This window comes from Prionailurus viverrinus, chromosome C1, assembly GCF_022837055.1.
Source record: "Prionailurus viverrinus isolate Anna chromosome C1, UM_Priviv_1.0, whole genome shotgun sequence".
NCBI lineage: Eukaryota > Metazoa > Chordata > Mammalia > Carnivora > Felidae > Prionailurus > Prionailurus viverrinus.
The window spans coordinates 144,003,719-144,023,218 of record NC_062568.1 but is presented as its reverse complement, the minus strand read 5'-3'; the positions used below and the strand labels follow the sequence as shown (position 1 = coordinate 144,023,218).

Below are 19,500 nucleotides of genomic sequence, written 5' to 3'. Positions count from 1 at the left end.
TCTGTCTGTCTGATAAGAGAATTAAACAACAACAACAACAACAACAACAACAGTGTGGATCAGTTATTGCTTTCCTGAGAAATCACCCCTTTGTTCATGTGTCTGGACACTCACCTTATCAGTGATACGTAATCAAATTGCTCTGCCCCTTCTCTGGGCCACATTTACCACTAGCAATGTAGAAAGTTTTGGCTGTTGTCTCCAGGGGTTCTTCCTTGTGATCTCCTTGTTGTTAGGCAGAATTTCATGAGGGCAGGAGCAAGGTATATAACCTTGCGTGGTAGGAGAATCAGTCCATGATTTTGTTGTGCCCTGTTTTAATTAGTTTGTATTATGAGCACTATCTTAAGATGAAAAATATACTGCACATTGTTGCAGCTTAAGTTGTCGAAAACAGCAGGAGCTATTTGGCCTTAGTTTCGACATACTTTAAATGCCACTGGAATGTGACCCCATGGAAACACAGCTACTTTTACCCACCAGTTGCCAAGGCTCACTTGGTATTGTTGGTCCACATATTGTTATTGTGATTCAGGTGTGAACTAAGACACCTTAACACACTCTGGTCTTACCACTCTCTATTACCTTCCTCTTCACTCTTGTAGATGTTGAGTTTTTAGTTCATAACCTAGGCTGAGACAGGACTCCTTTGATTCGAGTGTAAGGCTGTGACAGCAACATTTTTCCAAGTACAAAAATGGTATGTAGATCAATTTTCATCTGAGAGAACTCATTAGGGGATCGAAATACTGAACCAGGATCATCAAAGACTTTGAGAAGCTAGAATGTTGGGCTTACTAACAAGATGGATTTCAACAGGGATGAATGTGAAGGCCTTCATTTATGCTCAATAGACCAGCTGCATAAATACAGAATGAAGGAGGGATGGCTTCAAGATAGTCATGCATGTGTTTTTAAAAGATATAGGCTTTTTAGGTGACAGCAAGACCAACGTGGGTTAATCGTATAGGATGTGGCTGCAAAAACGTCTTTTAACAATTTGAGAAGACAACTCTAGAAGTGTGGAATCCGGATCAAGGGAATGATGTGTCTGTGTGCCATACTGTTTATTCTTTAAGAAAGGCATTACACAACTGGATTTCATCTGAGAAGTAAGCTGAATGGAAGGGAATTTGAAACTATTTCCTGTAAGTAGCAGCTGAAGAAACATGAAATATTACCCTGATGAGGAAAAGACTTGAAGGATCTATGATTGTTTTCCTCAAATATTTCAAAGGCTCCCTTTGGAAGAAGAACCATCTAGTTCGCTACTGACCAAGAAAGAGAATCGTACTCAGTCTATAGGGTCCTTGCAGAAGCTTATCCCAGTGCTAGCTTTGGTAGCACATACACTAAAATTGGAACGATACAGAGAAGATTAGCATGGCCCCTGCACAAGGATGACACACAAATTCGTGAAGCATTCCATATTAAAAGAAGAAGAAGAAGAAGAAGAAGCAGCTCATACCAAGTTTTTTATTTGTACTTAAGAAGTCAGTATGGAAATGTACGATCATTTGTTTCATTTAAAGATGATCTCTTCATTGATCAATTTGAGAAATACTTTAACTACATTATCTTGCTTTCTTCTGGTAGGGCAGGCATACAGAGTGAGGCATAAATGATCCAGAGTGCTACATGTGTAGGGAAGTTGTAAGTGACAGCTAGAGAAAAGGGTAAGGGGTCCAAAGCAGAGTGTATGGAATGAAACTCTTTCAGGCTGAGTTTTATTTTGTAGGTAATGCAGACAACTAAGGAGAGAGAAGAAGTGTATCACAATGGTCCAGAAGCAGAAAGGACTTTATGAGTCCATATGGGTGGAACATCAGCTTAGACACGTTAGGACTGATGTGGGAAATATTTCCAGATTGACTCAACCAAGAATTCAGTCTAGGTATTTTTCAGTCTACAGGAAATCTACTGTTAAGTAGATGCATGGCAAGGGACTGGAAAATCAGTCCACAAAAAGAGATAGCTAGGTCTCCACAGCCCCCACCTATTTAATTTACTTAAACTTCTGGGGCATGGATTGAAATATCTGCTTTCAACTTATTTGGGTGCCATGTAGCTATAGAATGAGCCAATGACGATGGAACTGACACTATTTGCAAAACTCTGGCTCTCCCTTGACCTTGGGCACACATGTAAAATATATTTACTTAGCACATTTCCCCCCTCTTTAAGGTGAGAACAATCCACATGTCTACTACTAGTTCCTCAGCACAAGTATAAAAAGATAGAGATAATAGGTAGGTTAAGGTATGGCAGCCCTTTTGTTCTTTTATGCTTTCCAGACTTGATGAATAAGGAGGACCCTCTCATCCATCCATGTTTTTTTAATAACCAGTGCTCTGTTTCTTATGCTGTGCTTCACCCTAAAGCTGCTCTGGGTGGTGATGGTGGTGGTGAAAATTTAAGACATTTATAACAGATACTTACACAACATAGGTTATTATGACTACAATTGCTACTATTTTTATGATTCCTGATCCTATGGTAATCCAGGGGGTAGTTAATAACTCCCTTGGTGAAAACTGTTTACCCATAAACACTTTCATGAAGGCTGAGTAGCAATTAAGGTAATGGTTCTGGTGTAGGTAAAGGTAAATGACCTCGTTAAGGCCCCGGCCTAAATGGTACCCTGGTGACCTGAGAATGCTAGTAGGCAGCAGTTTAGTCACATTGAGTACTTTATTCACCACATCTCAAGCCCTCTATCATTATTGTTTGCTTACCATCCTTCACAGTGTGACACGGGAATGCTGGGTTTGGGTTGAGAGAGTGTGTGCACATCAATGTGCCCAGAGAATTTGAACTGTTGGCCAGAAACAGTACATCTTGAACTGCAAGTTCACTTACTTGGGTGACAGTCATCTCCTATGTTCTCAAGAATCAGCAGCATTAATCTTGGCTTAACCACATTCAAATCCTATAATCGTTTATCCACTGATTCGTTTCAGCCAATGTCATAAATCCATCTAAATCCTTTACCTATGGAGAGAAAGAGCAAACCTGAAAAGAATTATTCACTTGACTAGCCTGCTGGTGCTATCATAAAATGCTGCTTAATTATTTCTAACACTACAACATTTAATGGATCTCCATTATGGGACTCCTAATCCTTTACTCTCTGTGTGTGGTGGGCTCTGTGAAGAGAACATGGCATCCTCTAAGATGCCCAAAGTAGTTATCATTTAGTGCCAACAAAGTGGCCACTGCTGCATAGGACCACGCCTGTATTGCCTTCTTTTCAGTGAAGAACTACCGTGCTGTTCACACAGATATTTCTACAAATGTCCAAAGGCCAGGACATATTAAACAATAGGATCTTAAACAATAGAACATGGTTCACCAGAAATTAGTAATTAAGCAAACCATAGTCTATGCGACGATTCAAGCCACATAATTATCTAACCCTCTGAGTTGAAAACATGAGCAAATTTTTAATGCCACCTCTGCCATCTCTAGGACCAGAGTATAGGTTAGTTTTCAACATCCCACAAAACGGAGAATTCAGCCTGGCAGAGGCAGATGGATCAGAAGGGGCTCTGAGTTGTCTTCATCGGTCACAGGGAGGAGACAGCAGTTCTGTCCATAGGTTTTAGCAGGTGTAAAAACAATGGCATGGATACACGGTGTGTGTGTGTGTGTGTGTGTGTGTGTTCACACATAAATGTATGGTGCTCACGTGCATTTCATCAGGCTTCCCAGAGGAAAGTCCAGTGGGTGGTGGAGCTGGCTGAGTATAGCCATGACTCTTATTAAAATCACGGTAATGGCGGGGGCGGGGGGGGGGGGGGGCGCCTGGGTGGCTCAGTCGGTTAAGCGTCTGACTTCAGCTCAGGTCACGATCTCGCGGTCCGTGAGTTCGAGCTCCACGTCGGGCTCTGGGCTGATGGCTCAGAGCCTGGAGCCTGCTTCCGATTCTGTGTCTCCCTCTCTCTCTGCCCTCCCCCATTCATGATCTGTCTCTCTCTGTCTCAAAAATAAATAAACATTAAAAAAAATTTATAAAATCACGGCAATGGGGCGCCTGGGTGGCTCACTTGGCTGGATATCCAACTCTTGATTTTGGCTCAGGTCATGATTGCACGGTTCATGAGTTCGAGCTCCACGTTGGGCTCTTCACTGACAGTGCAGAGCCTGCTTGAGATTCTCTCCCTCTCTCTGCCCCTCCCCCAATCTCGTGTGCTCTCGCTCAAAATAAATAAACTTTTTTAAAAAAGTCATGGTAATGGTCTGGCTGTCAAGGGCTGCAGCGTATGTTCATGAGCAGCCCACCCATTCTCTCAGTCTTTCACAATAAACAATGCATTGCTTACAATTCATACACAGCATTTTCTCTAATGTCATACTCAACACTGTGACAAATTGTTTCATTTTTTCTTATGACCTAGGACCTAGAGGCTTCAGCTAATTCAGGAAACAATCTGGTGACCAAAAAGAATTTTCTCAGGAACCCCACCAGGAAAACTTTGCAATGCTATAATTCTTCAAAGAGTCAGCAACTTAAATGAGAAAAGCATACATTTTCAATTAAGATTCATATTTTGTGTAATATCACTCTTTAAACATCAAAATAGAAATGGCTAACCAAAGCCATGTCAAAATCATAAGAAAGAGGAAAGAAGCAACACAGATTCCAGAAGCCAGCGTGTCTGTTCCAGATGGCATACTTTGAGTCTGAAAATTCATTAACAGATCGGCAGTGTTGTTTTTTGCGTTTTGTTTCATTTTTAATATTCCGCACAGGTGGCTTGATTTGTCTGTCCACAATGGGATTACAACCACTGAGTCAGGAAAGAACTCAGCCTTGAATGCATCACCCATGCCACCTGCCTGGCAGCTTCCAGAACTAAAGAGCAGCAGGTCAGGGGTTCAGGGAAATTTGAGATTTGCAGGGACCATGGCAAGAGAGAAACAGTCCCTATTCCTTCCTATAGCCCTGAGTGCTGCCAGCTGGATTAGGTACTCCCAGCATGGAGGAAGCCCAACCAGTCTCTCCTATTTTCCATGACACAGTTTTTCGATTAATCCTCCTTTTGGACTACCTAATCCTCAGTTAACCACTAGTTAAGGACGTCACTACCTCCTGGAATGGGGAGGAGACCAAAGCACAGAGCACTTGATACATTTCAAGCAGCCAGGGACTGATCTGAGAAAGCTACCTCTCTAGCAGAAAAAAAGTCCACATACACAAAAGGATGGCCAAATAAGCAAACATTTCTACTATGTGCCTATATAATTATGCATATATACTCTGTTTGGAAAACTTAGAAAGCAGGAAGACATTTTTACTTTGGGAGTCAAGAAGGAAAAATGCTCAGCAGTGCAGGCTGGCCAGTATAAATTGTGCTGTTGAGGAAAGTGTTAGCAAAGGTGTTTCCTGAATGGCTCACTTCACAGGACCCAGTGCACTCAGGTAACAGCTGATGCCCTGACATCAAGTGCCGGAGCCAGAACATGGCAGGAAGCAGATGGTGTCATATTTCCTGGGTCTCACTGTCCAGTTGAGTTCAGCGCCTGCCAAGTACAAAATGAAACGTCTCTCCTTTCACAGAGCACCGCACACATGGCAAGCTGGGATGGCGGCTGTGGAGGCAATGGCAAGTTCAGGAGAAAGCGGAAGCCTCCGAAGCACAGGTGCATTCTGATCGAAGACCGGGAGGGCACAGGGCGGAACTGGCAGCAGGAGGTCACTCTCTCTTTTCATCCATTTAACAGACAGAGCAGAATGGTTTGCAAGTCAGATGCTGAGAGAGGCAATGGAAATTCAGTCACAGCAAAAAAAGGTAAACAGCCGGGCGAACTCTTGAGTGGCCAGATGGACAGTCAGGTCACAGGTCATCAAATCAGTCACACGGTGCCACATAAAGCAGCAGGCTGGCACTAACAGGGAAGACCCACCTGGCAGGCTGGCAGACAGGCATGCAGGGCACGGCTCAGCTACCTGAGATGAGGCTGGGAGAGAGAGAGGCGAGGACAGGGGGCTCCTCTCCAGACCCTATTGCCCCTAGCCTGCATCAGCATCATGCCTTGGGGTTCAGTAAATGCTTCCAAGAGAAAATATGTGCCCCTCCTGAGTTATATCACCAACATCAACCGAGCAGCAACTTCTATATAGAGAGAGAGCTGCTTTTAAAAAAAAAAAAAATTTAATGCTCGTTTATCTTAGAGAGAGAGAGACAGAGCATAAGTGAGGGAGGGGCAGAGAGAGAGGGAGACACAGAATCTGAAGTAGGCTCCAGGCTCTGAGCCATCAGCACAGAGCGTGGTGCGGGCTCTAACTCACAAACAAGGCGATGATGGCCTGAGCCAAAGTCGAACATTTGACCCACTGAGCCACCACCCAAGTGCCCCTTGAGAGAGCTTCTATGTATTTTTAATAGCATATATAGATATATAGATAGATAGATATAGATATATAGATACACACACACACACACATATATATATATACATATATATATATATATATATATATATATATATATATAAAATGGGTGTCTTTGCTCATTGGCATGCTAGGCACAGATAATTAGTTAGCCATCCCCAGCCATGAGCAAGGATCCTGGGGGCCTATTCTGAGAACTGTATGTGTTGATGAGTAAAGGGTAGAAATAAAGCTAACAGTGCTGCAGGCAGGAAAGTGGAATGGAAGCCTTAAAGAGTCATCAGAAATCTTGGGGATTAACCTCACCTGGGGGGTGGGGCTGGGGGCAATATGGCAGAGGGGAAAACACCAGAACTTCAGAGTCGGTTGGAATCAGCTTTACAATTTTGCCAAATTTGTAGCCTTGGGCAAGAGACCACCTTTCTGAGACTGGGTGTTCCTATTTATAAAATGAGAAGAAGGGTCTCTACCAAGAGGAGTTGTGAGTATGTCCTGGACTTCTGGTCCAGAAACTGCTCAGAGAATGACAACAATGATTTCTTAAAATTTAGCTTAAGGCGAGTCCTAACCTGAAGAAACCAGAACTCGCTAGTTCAGGACACTTTCTGTTGCAAATGCTACAAAGGACAACTGAAGTCACTTAAGCAGAAGGAGAGAATGCATTGATTCTTTTACAACTGAGTCTAGAGGCACAGTTGACTTTGGGTAAAGGCTCCTCCTAATATCACCAAGGCTGTCCCCATTCTTTCATTTCTTGGTTCTCCTTCTTTTTTGGTGTCAACGTCCTGTCTCCAAACTGTTGGCTTCTTTCATAAGTCTGAGAATCCCTGGCTTTCACTGTCCTTACCACCTAGTACATAGGTCATTTCAGACCAGTGCATCTTCGCCCTGCAGACCACCTGGATGCTCAGAAACCAGGAGCAGGTCTGGGAATGTTCTGGCCCTTCAAGTTGGTGGTCTTTCTCTACCCAACCTTCCCTGGTTATTTAGCTACATTGTGGACTGCTGATTCTGAAGCCTTGCCCCATACCTGTGGCATGTAGCCTATGCCCTGACCCCTTGCCTGGATCCTATCAGCCTCACCCTGCACCATGCTTCAGAAGAGCTGCTATGCCTCTGCAGACATGACTCTGCAAGCTTTCCATTGTGGAACGCAGCATCTCTGGTCCTCTGCCTTTCTGCCTCTTTTTCCCTACATGTTCTTCCCTTCTCCTGCCCAAAGATCCCTAGATGCTGGGGATCTAGAATCTGTGCTCTCATTTCCCTTTCTCTGCTCCATACTTCCTTTGCCAAATCTTCACTACTGGATCATCTTTTCTCCCATAGTACGGTCATTATGTCAGTGGGTACCAACAGCCTCATGTGCCAAAAGTCTTAAAAACTTTAGCATCCGAGACATCTGGGGCTGTCCTCTATGGTGGGAGCTTGAGACTACCATGGTACTTGCATGCAAAGGAGCACCCATTCATAAATTTAAAAAAAAAAATTAAAGAAAACATTACCCCTCCCTTTAGTGGCCCTCCTCCTCCATGAGCCCCTGGGGTATGGAAGGACATACCAAAGCAATATTTATAGAATAAATATATAGAATAAAAGGAGGCCAGCTGACAAGGACCAGTAACTCTAGTTTGCTATATTTCCCCCTGTTATATTTCGCTAGGCAGACCAGAGGCATAAGAGGAATTAATGTTTAACAAGTTGAATAACTAATTGTCTGCTAATGAGTCCCCCCTTAGGCTCTTACTGAAGTGGGTGTCATGTGTAAATGCAGTGTTTTGTGTAAGCTTGAAGGCTTCTAATGACACATCATAAATATTCTTTGAAAAATTAAAAGATGCTGTAGCACCGATCTCTTTTTGGCTTCTTGAAGACTCTTTGGTCTCTAGGTTCCCAAGGCTTGCAGGGTCTTCCTGAATGATAGTTAGACCCAGGACCTCTGACTCTCCATAGACTCTACATTCTGTTCAGGAAGTGAACACCTACTTTAGCTACGCACAGGAGGTGATAGAAAGAACCCTGAATTATAATAAAGAATGCCTACATCTTAGTTTCTATTCTGCCATCAACAGTTGGGAGAACTCAAGGCAAACTGTATACTTCCCCTGATGCACAGATTTCTCATTGACATGATTAGAAAATCGGAACAAATCATGGTCCTAATCAGCTAATTTTGTAGTTGTGCAAATGGGCAAGTGTACCACATTAGAGTACAATAGAAGTTTAAACAACATGCTGTGTCTACCCAAGATGTAGCTCATAACAAAAATGATAATGAGCTATTGGGACAAAAGACCACATCTTTGTTATGTCTATTCCCAATACACATGACCTGGCATATAGCATGTGCTTATAAAGTATGAATTGGATGGATGGATGGATGGATGGATCCATGGATCCATGGATCCATGGATGGATATATGGATGTATGTATGGATAGATTCATGAATGGAGAATTTGAGAAATGGATGGATATGGATAGATAAGAATATGAAGGCTGGGTGGATAGATGTGAATAAATGTACACCTATCCAGATAATTGAGTACAAGTAAGTAATATGCTGGCCAGAGAGGATAAGGCCTTCTTTGTCTCAGGGATCTTGTGTAACCTACATAGGTCTTGGAGGCACTTCTGAAGTTCCTGCTAAACTCAGCAGAAGTGAATTGTGTGTATAAATAGCAAAATTTTGCCCATATTAAATTGAGTGGTATAACAAACCTTACATTGAAAGACTTCGTATAAATATTTCTGTGTCATATTAAATCTAGGAACAGGTTCATATTTATTCTTCTGCCTCATGAGCACAGTCCTCTCTAAACTTTCTGAAGGCATGAGATTAGTACATTCAAAGTCATCCTGTCAAATATAATGTGATTTTGGAGTTCACTTACATAGCCTGCTTTTATACAATTCATTTTTACATAAAGACTGATTTATCAGGTAGGCCCTGAAAAGCATACTGGACTTTGATTCGAGGTACCTAATCCATACCTCATTCATTTATTCACTCATTTACTAACTCTTTCAACAAATAAGAATCAAGTTCCTATTGTCGCGGGGCGCTGTGTTAGAGAGCGCTGGGGGAGGGGAGAATACAACGATGGGCACGGCACACTCAGCCTGAACCCAGGGCTCTTCCTTTGTTGTTAATTCACAGTGCACTTTTATCTCCCCATCTTTTCTATCCTGGCTTTTCACAGAGAGATGGAACGTAGAGAGGAATGTGATTAGCCACCTCAATTCTCTTCCCTTACTTCTGAGAGGCATTTCCCTCACCTGTGCTTTTTAAAGACACTAATGCATACACAGCTAGGCTTTTTCCAGATCTGTTCCAGTCCCCATTACCTCTCCTCCCCTCCCATAGTTAGGGGAGTCCATGTACCTTAATTATGTAGCCCCCCTGGCAGACACTAGCTCAGCACCATGCTGAGCAAGTTAATGTTCCCGGGCATTGCTACCCTCCCACTTCTTGCCCAACGACTTTTCTTCCAGGTGAACTGAATGGATTGGCTCTTAATGTGCAGTTTCCCAGAAATCTCACACCACTGCGGGTCCCTATCGTGTCACACTGTAGTGACGGTAGTAACTAGCTTGAAACATAAGTTTTATGGATCCCGAGCCTAATGATGAGCTAGGCTATACAATCCTTTGGAACTTACCAGAGACTTGGCTGTAACAAAAACAGAGCAGAAGTTAAGAATATCTTAATATCCAAAAGCTCAGAGGATTTCTTCTAAAGCTGTGTTGTTTACCGCTTAATACCACTGGTGATTCAAAATCAATGTAATATAAGCATTCACTAGAAACATACCAATGCCCAACGGGACATGAGTCAGGTCTGTGACACCTTCACTAATAAGCGATGACAGTAAACCAGCAATACAGCCGGCTTCAGGATTTTGAGAGACTCTAGCCCTGAATGTGTATGGCATTCCCTGCTTGGAAAGCATGCTGCCTTATTAGCGTGGGAGAACCAAAGGACAATAAAGATCATTCCAAGGCATTCTTCCAGATGAGTAACCTAGAGTAACACTGCTCAACTGAGAATTAAAATGGAGAGTTTGCAAGGTCTTCTAGCGATGTTTCACCCAGGATTCTAATCACTGGTATCTGCTGACAAGATTAGCCTTAGGAATAGGGAAAAGTAGTCATCCTCCATGTGGGGTCCAAAGTGTCTACTCATTTGATTGTTACTTTCTCTGCCCTTCCTCCTCTCTTTAAATTAGCACAAACACACATTCAAAACCCAACACATTGGGACTCAGTGGGTCTTTAAGACATCAGCCATCCCCTCAGCCTAAATGCTTTTTTTGCAGAATTTCTATAGCTGGTTCCTCTCTTCAAATCTTACTTCCTCGGGGAGGCCTTCCCAGGATGCTCTCTGGAAAGAGTAGCCTCTGTCACTCTCACTCTGTCTCACTTGTCTTTGTACCATGTGGCCTGCTTGAAGCTGGTTGTTTATTATCTGTCTCCCCAGTTAGGAAGTAAATTTCAAGAAGGCAGGTACGTGTTCTAAATTGTTCAGCACTATCTCCAGAGACCAGACAGTGGCTGGCACACAGTGGGTGTTCGATAAGTATTAGTTGAATGAATTACTAGGTTTTATTTTCATTATGAATTAGCCCATTGGTTCCCTCTCCTCTGAAAAAGAAAAGGAAAGTAGGAGTCAGGAGAAGAAAAATGTTAAGACCCGCTCTGCCATTAACTAGCTACATGATTCTGACAAAGTGGATGAAATTTTCTTGGCCTCAGTTTTCTCCTCTAAAATAAAATCCAGTGTTGGGGGAGAAATCTGTCTTTCCCACTCATCAGGCTTCCAAGAGGAGCGTTTTCTTCTCTAATGCTTCTGGTCTCCTGCACCACTCCTCACAGTCATGGAGTGACATGAGTAATAGATGAGTTACGCAGGCATGAGAAAGCAGGCATGGCCAGCTCACCCCTTCCCCCTCACTGTGTTTAGGAAATGACTCGCCCTTGGAAAGCACATCTTCTCATCAGCTCTGCACCATGCAGTAACCTTTGGGATTAAGTCTCTGCCCCTCTTGGGGGAGACGGAACGTTGTAGTGGTCCAGTGTTTCTGTGACTGAAGGCAGAGTTCTTTGAATTCTGGGCTATGTTTAGTAGTAAGCCTATTATGCCTCATGTCTATACTGCATTCTTCAGCTCAATGCTTAATTAGAAATAAAATGATATTTTTATCTTCATCTACCTTTTATTTATCTCAACTAGCCCAGAACTCTGGTGGGGAAAAGAAAGGTATTAGATATTGACCCACTTACAAAACAAAATAAAAGGATATACCTAAAGTCTCTTCCACGGTGCTGGCTATGGATAAATGTGTACATTTTTCTATGAAATATGTAGATTAATAAAGTATGGATATGTGTTTCTCAATATGGACATATATATGAGTGTCCTCTTTCTTCCAAGAAGTATAAGGCATACAGTATAAAATATATACTTATAAGCATGAAGTATACATATACAAGTATATATAGAAGTGTATATGTATATATGATATGTACATATGTATCTACATCACATACACATACTCCAGAGAGAGGAGGGAAGGTGGTATAACTTATGTGTGTGTGTGTGTGTGTGTGTGTGTGTGTGTGTGTGTGTGTGCATTTCTCTCCTGGTGTAAATAGGGAAGAATAGATATGAAATTTGGGAGTTAGTTTTTAGAACAGTAGGAATTGACCTATAAAAGCAAAAACTGGCTAGCATGGGTGGTCATACAAAAATAACTCAGTAATCCAAATATGTTGTAAGAGATGGGTAGGTTAAAATTTCAAATGACTCAATATTCAAACTCTACTCTTACTCCCCCCACCACCCCTAGATAGCTCTCTTAATTCCAGCCAGATGATTCTGAAGCATAATGAAGAGAATAGAACAACAGGTGGGTCATCAGAAGAACTGTAATGATAGCTATGGTGGGGATAGTCCTGGAGAGGGGTTGGGGGTGGGGAAGTAACGGAGAGAAGGCAGAGAGGCTGTGTCAGTGCATCAGACAAAGACAGCCATTGTCCCTGAATTTGATGTCAGATCCATCTTGATCCACTTGCAAAAGGTCCAAAGAAATGCTCTCAAAGAGAATAAAATGAAAGGCATATTCCTTTCTGAGTTGCACATTTTTACAAACCTTAACATTTTTGCATTTTAGATACATCCTACAATTGGTGCATCCTAATTGAATCAGTAGCATTCTTTCTTTCTCGTTGCTGTATTACATAATGGTACATCTTAGAACTGATGGAGTCTTAGGTTGGGTTCTTTCTGTTTTTTGTAATCCATTATAGGGAAATGAACCAGAAATGTGGTTTCGAGTAAAGTGTGCCTTGCTCAGCAAAGGTAAATTGCAACGCATGTTCTGCATGTTCTGCATGTTCTGAGGCAGAAACAACCTCACCCCAGTGAAATCTGGGAACATGCACCAAGGGCCCATAGTCCTTCTTTTCAGGACCCATTTAAAAAAAATGAGAAACCCATTAAAAGTTTGTGTATGGAGATATATTTTAGGCTTCATTTGTACTAAATAAAAAAAACCCAAATATTTAAAAATATAAGGTTTTTATTATTAAAAATAAGAGCATGCACAGTGGAATATTATACAGTCATTAAAAGTGCAATTTTGAGGGACACCTGGCTGGCTCAGTCAGTAGAGCATGCGACTCTTGATCTCGGGGTCATGAGTTCAAGCCCCATAGTGGATGCAGAGATTACTTAAGGAAAAAAAGTGCGAATTTTAGCTGATACTTATTGATGTGGAAAATGCTAATAAGATAAAATTAAGTATAAAATAGGATACAAAACTTCATATTTAGAATTTTCTAATTTTGTAAAATATTCTACATGCGTAGAGAAAATATGTTATAAAATGCAGCGAAATGCTAACAACTCTTGTCTCTCTTGCTGGTGAATATTCAGTCTATTTTACTTCTATATATCTTCTTTCATTTTCCAAAACCTTTCCAATGAGTGTGGATTACTTTTATGGCTAGAAGCAACTCTTCTCCCTTCTAAAAGCAGTTTGTTTTGTCCCCAAGTTGCTTTTTCTCCTAATAAGTCAAAATGGACCTGTGTTTGGCCACAAACTAGATACTCCTGAAAGTTATAGCCAGTCTCTCAGAACGGGGAACCAGGGGCCGTAAAAAAATGCCCTTTATGCTAGATAACAAATCATGTTGGTAAAGCAGGTTTCTCCGGTTTCCTGGGCATCCAAATCCAGAAATAAATTGCTGACTACTCACTTTCTGAGGAGACCCCATTCCTTACCCAGATATGGCCTCTCAATTTCTCATAAAGGAAGATAATCACCAGTACCAGAACTGGGGCTTACAAAACGCTCATTTATTACCTCTCTATTTGCCCTGGGCCCAGAGGAAACTTCATGATCTCTACCCTTTGACTAGCAGGTAGGGAGAAGAGGGTAGACTGCAAAGAACGGGAAATGTGGAGTGTGCTACAGAATTTCACCCGAGGGGGATTAATAAAGTTTCATACAGACATCCCAGAAGGCAAAAGTTCTTGTCTGTGGAGAGGAAGATGAAGAGATTCTGAGTCGAAACAAACAAACAGAAAAAAAACAGGTCAGACATTGGAAAAGACTTCATGCAAAACAAGTAGGTAATATAGCATTCCCTGAATTCACCTATGGAACTTAAGTATGTAGAAAATATGAGAACTTTTCTCAGTACAGCTGTGAGGAGCCAAACAAGAGAAGCCAAAGCGAAGTCATCATGGTGAGAAGGTCCACCACCAACCTGCTTTAATTCATAGGTCATGCTTCTGAAAAGGTGCTTTAGAAAATTAAGCAGAACATGTTGTGAATTCCTCTTTAGTTCAAAGCTTCAACCATTCTCCAACCCTGCCTCTTTCATAAATGTTTCACAAAGACAGCTTGTGTTCCTTCTCCTCTGCTGTAATTGCTAGTGACTGAGCTGGACTCAGAAAATGTAAGTCAAGGTACCTAAGTGTAGGGCCCACACATCTGCATCTCTTAAAACCCCTGAGGTATTCCAATGTGCTGCCACTGTAACAGAACGCTCACCTAGATTATCCATGACTAAGAAATAAGCAGGAGGAAGAATGAAACACTTGACACAGACAAAGGTAAACATAATTTTACTGTTCACATACGAGTTTAGTTTTTTATGAAAAAAAAATTAAAATTTTAGGGCCAAATTATATGCTACTTTTATACACTCCTTTCCATTTATTTTTTTAAGTTTATGTATTTATTTTGAAAGAGAGAGAGAGAAAGGGGAAGAGGCAGAGAAGGAGAGAATCCCAAGCAGGCTCTGCACTGCCAGCCCAGAGCCCTACACAGGGCTCAATCTCACCAACTGTGAGACCATAACCTGATCTGAAATCAAGAATCGGTGGCTTAACCCACTGAGCCACCCAGGTGCCCCACATCTTTCCATTTAAAGCTCAACATAATATTGTGAAGAAAGCAGAGTAGCCTTATTTCCTTCCTTCCTTTCTTTTCTTTCTCTTCTTTTCTTCCTTCCTTCCTTCCTTCTTTCCTTCCTTTCTTTCCTTCCTTCTTCCTTTCTTTTTTTTCCTTCCTTCCTTCCTTCCTTCCTTCCTTCCTTTTTCTTTCTTTCTTTCTTTCTTTCTTTCTTTCTTTCTTTCTTTCAGAGGCTCAGAGCTGCTTAATGACTTGCCCAAGGTTTTGTGGCTGGAAAGCACAAAATGTTCCTAGGCTCTGATGCCCACCTTTTTCACTCATGTGTGAACCATGGAAAATACTCTTTTCGTGGCCCCATTCACCAGCCAGTGAAGCCAAGTTCCTCCTTAATTATTGGCCCTCTTTCCATGACTCTGTCAGTAACCCAGCCAATGGTCAACAGGTTTTTTTTAGCATTTACTATCAAGTTTCAATACAAATGAGCAATGATATGTTGAAAAAGTGAGAATCAATGCCACTGATTAAGAAAATGTCCTCAAATTTGCCTTCCAGACACTCAGCTTTAAAAGATGAAGGGAAAAAAATCTGTATCTGACTTGATTGCTTATGAAGAAAATTCCTGTAAGTGTGAACACTCCTTTGAAACTGTCAACATAATAATAATGTTAATATTGACTATACTTTTATTCTGCTAAGCATATAAATTCCCTTAATCCTCATAGCAATTCTCCATGAGATAAATACTCTTCATAAACCCATTTACAGGTAAGGAAGTAATGGCATAAAAAAGGTTAGGTAACTTACTCTAAATCATATTAATTACTAATATTTGTCACAGACCTGAGGAGCGAGCTAAAAAGCTGTGCTACCCTCCATCGCTTTCCCAAAATTGTCTTACTAACAGTGCTTATCAAACCTTTCTAAACTCCCAGCAAAAGGAAGAGTCCAGTTCCTATCAGAATTCAAGTGTGTGATTTTTTTTTATTTTTCATAACTTTGAAAATTGCTGAAAGTCATGCCCCTCCTTGTTTGCTAGTTGTGCTGTTCAAGAGCCTTCTCCGATCTCACTCGAGACTTCAATGATACTCACATCCTTGAAGGCCCTGTTCCTGTACTGTGGTTCCATTTCCCGACTACCGGTTCTCAAGTTCCACTGTAATTATTGGTGCATTTTCCCCCAACTACTCCGTAAATTTCTTCAGGGAGGGATCGTGCGTTTTCATTTTATTCACTCTAATGCCTCTCTTTGTGCCCTACTCAGATCGGGAAGATGCAAATTTCACTAGCTATAGAACCTAGATAACCATGTGCTACGTTTAGGGTTTTTAAATTAATTCTATAATCCAATTCCATTAATGAGAAGGCAGTCTGATGTAGTAAAAAATGCTTATATAGTCATTAAATAAATTTGGGTTGGAGAACTTGATAACTAACCAGGAGCAACTGACAAGAAAACAATTATTTTATACAAAATCATGGGCTCTTCAATTAGTCAACTTCTTAAGTATTTCCTTCCAATGTAATTCTAGTTTAGCTTTTTATTCCTCAGCTTGAGCTTCAAAAAAAAATGGGAATGTATAAAATTTCTATTTTTTTTCTTTCTTTTTAAAATGTTTATTCCAGGTAACATACAATGTTATATTAGTTTCAGGTGTACAATATAGTGATTCAACTCCATACATTATTCAGTACTCATCATGATAAATGCACTCAATCCCCTTCACGTATTTCACCCAACCCCCAACCCACTTCCCCTCTGGTAGCTATTCTATAGTTAAGTCGGTTTCTTGCTTTGTCTCTTTTTCCCTTTGTTCACTTGTTTCTTTCCGTAAATTCCACGTATGAGTGAAATCATATGGTATTTGTCTTTCTCTGATTTATTTCACTTAGCGTCATACCCTCCAGATCCATCCATGTTGTTGCAAATGGCAAGATCTGAATCTTTTTATGACTGAGTAATACTCTATTGTATGTAGGTACCACATCTTCTTTATTCATTCATCTGTTGGTGGACATTTAGGCTGCTTCCATAATTGGACTATTTTAAATAGTGCTGCAGTAAACAGGGGTGTGTGTATCTTTTCAAATTAGTGTTTTTTTATTTGGGGGGAATACCCAGTGGTGGAGTTACTAGATCATATGGCAGGTCAGTTGTTTTTTGAATGAAGAACAAAGGACATACCTTTATAGTCAATAACCCAAATAAAAGAATATGCATCTTGGAGAGGAAGGAGGAGAGAAGAAAAAGAGGAGGGCAAAAGGAATTGAGGAGGAACTAGAAAATAGGAAAAGAAAAAGCAATGGGGTTGGATTATGGAGAAGTCAGCACCAGAGTGAAGGAGAGAGCAAAAAGAAAAAGTTCAACATTTCCTGTGTTTTCCAGTTTTCTGAGGTTTTCAGTCCCCAAGCACAGGAGTCTGAAACTCACTTGTAACTATCTGCAGATGACTCCTCTCCCTATCTGGCACTCTTTCTCTCTCTGTCTCTGTCTCTCTCTGTCTATGTCAACCAGGACACCTCTTTAGTAGAGCACTTTCTTATGCAACAGAAGCCCGAGTTTTACTGTAAGAACTTTTTAAAAGATAGCTGTGTAACTCTGTTTTCTTATAAGAAAGAAAATATAACCACAAGCCCTTGTATTTTAGAAAATGTTTTCAGCCAAAGACTAGTTCTGGTATCTTAGATAGATGTCTACACCTCTGAACCAAATGAAGGGAACAAGAATGTGAATGTCTGTGTATGTTGCAGTGAGTTTGGTTGGATAGCCAAGGCCAGCTATATAATTTGTGGGGCTATGGACAAAATGAAAATGCAGGGCCCCTTGTTCAAAATTAGTAAAAATTTCAAGTTGGAGCACTCAAGCATGGGATCTTTCTGAGGATGATGTCCCATGCAGCTGCACAGGTGACATGCCCATGGAGCCGATCTGCAGAGAACTTTGTCCGGTGGGGGCAGCTGGCAGTCACAGCAGGAAAAATGCACAGGTAGCCAGAACGTTGTTCTGGTAATGAATGACTATCTCAAAGTGTAGACAAGTCATAAGCTGCTGGTGGTGACTGAGTTTGAATGTTATTAGAAATAGAAGAGTGTAGCCATGCAAGAGGAAGAAAAGAAAGAAAGATTAACAATGTGACTTTACATTTTGCCAGCCAGCTTTCATCCAGGAGACCTACCTGGAAACCACAGAGTGTCAATTCTTACTTAGTAGTATCTCTTTCTTCAAATAAAAACTGATACTAGCCATAGAACTTCCCTAAATAGTAGGTATGCTGCATGAATGTTGGTATGAAAGAGCCTTAGAGCTTTGAAAGCCAAATAAAATACTATGGATATCAAAAAATGTCTTTGACTTTTAATTAAGCATGATTCTTTCTAGTTTAGCCTGTTAATTGATTGAGCAAAGGAAGCAATATGCCTTATAATGTCTGCCTAATCTCCCTTAGAGGGACATTGTGAGGATCACTTACAATAAGACATGCACTGAGACCTTATAAACTATAACCACTACTACAAGTAGAGGCAGTGTTGTTCAGCAGAGAAAGTTCTGGGGCCAGAATGCAAAGACTTGCACATACCAACAACTCCGTAACTTACCACCGATGACCTTGAAGCAACTCTGAGCCCCTCTGAGCCTCAGTTTCCTCTCCTGTAAGACAGAAATAGCAACTTTCTATTTAACTCGAAGTGGCATAATGTGCAAACATTATCCTGTGCCGTGTTTTTATTAAACTCTAAAGTGTTGCACAAATTTAAGCTATTTTTATAACTTGGCATTGTCAAGGTCACCTCTGATGCCAAAGAATTAAAGCCCAGAGCCATAAAACTCCAATCTCTCAGAGATTAACAACAGAAGATGAAATTGTATTTCAACCCTATGTAAGAAAGATCTATGCCCATGATTACAGAGGTAAATGGCAACATAAATAAAGCATTTCCTTGAATGTTTTTGTTTATCCCCCTGTGTTTGATCCTTATGGTCATCTACACTTTATCAGCAGTAGTACACACAGAAGGCAGAGTAAACTGTATGTGGGAAAGGTGGCCAACCAGTATTTTTCTCATGGTGCCTCACATAGGCTAGACCTTGTCAAGCAGAATAAGCAAATGTTTTCTGCTTCCTGCCAAATACACTGGGCTTCAATCCCCAGAAATGTTTTTATACACAGTATTTACCCTCAAGGAAATTTTAAGTCCTCTGTCCAGCTTCCCACATTTCCACCCTCCCTCCCGCTTCACTACATCACTCATCAACCCTCCCTTGGTGCCCACCCTCAGCCACAGCAAGAAGCAGCAATGAAATAAGCTAGAAACAAAATGGGCCACTGTAAAGGGCTGGAGTTTAATGGGAAAAGCAAAGAAACTGCAAATCAATAGGAGTAGAGTAATGTGATAAGATGCGTACGGAACTGATTCCTGTTTTCCAGGCAGGGCGCACAATAGAGGTAGGTTGGGGTTATCTTTTACAGAACCAAACTAAAATGGAGTCATGTATGTCAGGGGAACAATGGAGATGGTCAACACAGGAGCATAAAGGAAACCTAACCTAACCTTGCAGGAATTTATAACTCTTCTCAGATATCAGCAGAGAACACTAGTCAAACCCTAAGTGCCAAATCTATTCATGCCATCTCTGGACTTCCTTGTTCCCTTGTTTAGCTGCCCCTAACCAAATAAGAAAGAAGCCCGCT

The 19,500-nt window shown here is 41.2% G+C and overlaps 1 non-coding gene across 1 annotated transcript; it reads left to right on the top strand.

Moving 5' to 3' along the window:
• Positions 1 to 1,328: 1,328 nt before the first annotated feature.
• On the top strand, positions 1,329 to 1,435 carry LOC125174144 (U6 spliceosomal RNA). The gene has a single exon (XR_007155275.1). It is a non-coding gene; the product is annotated as a U6 spliceosomal RNA (small nuclear RNA).
• The last annotated feature ends 18,065 nt before the right edge of the window (positions 1,436 to 19,500 follow it).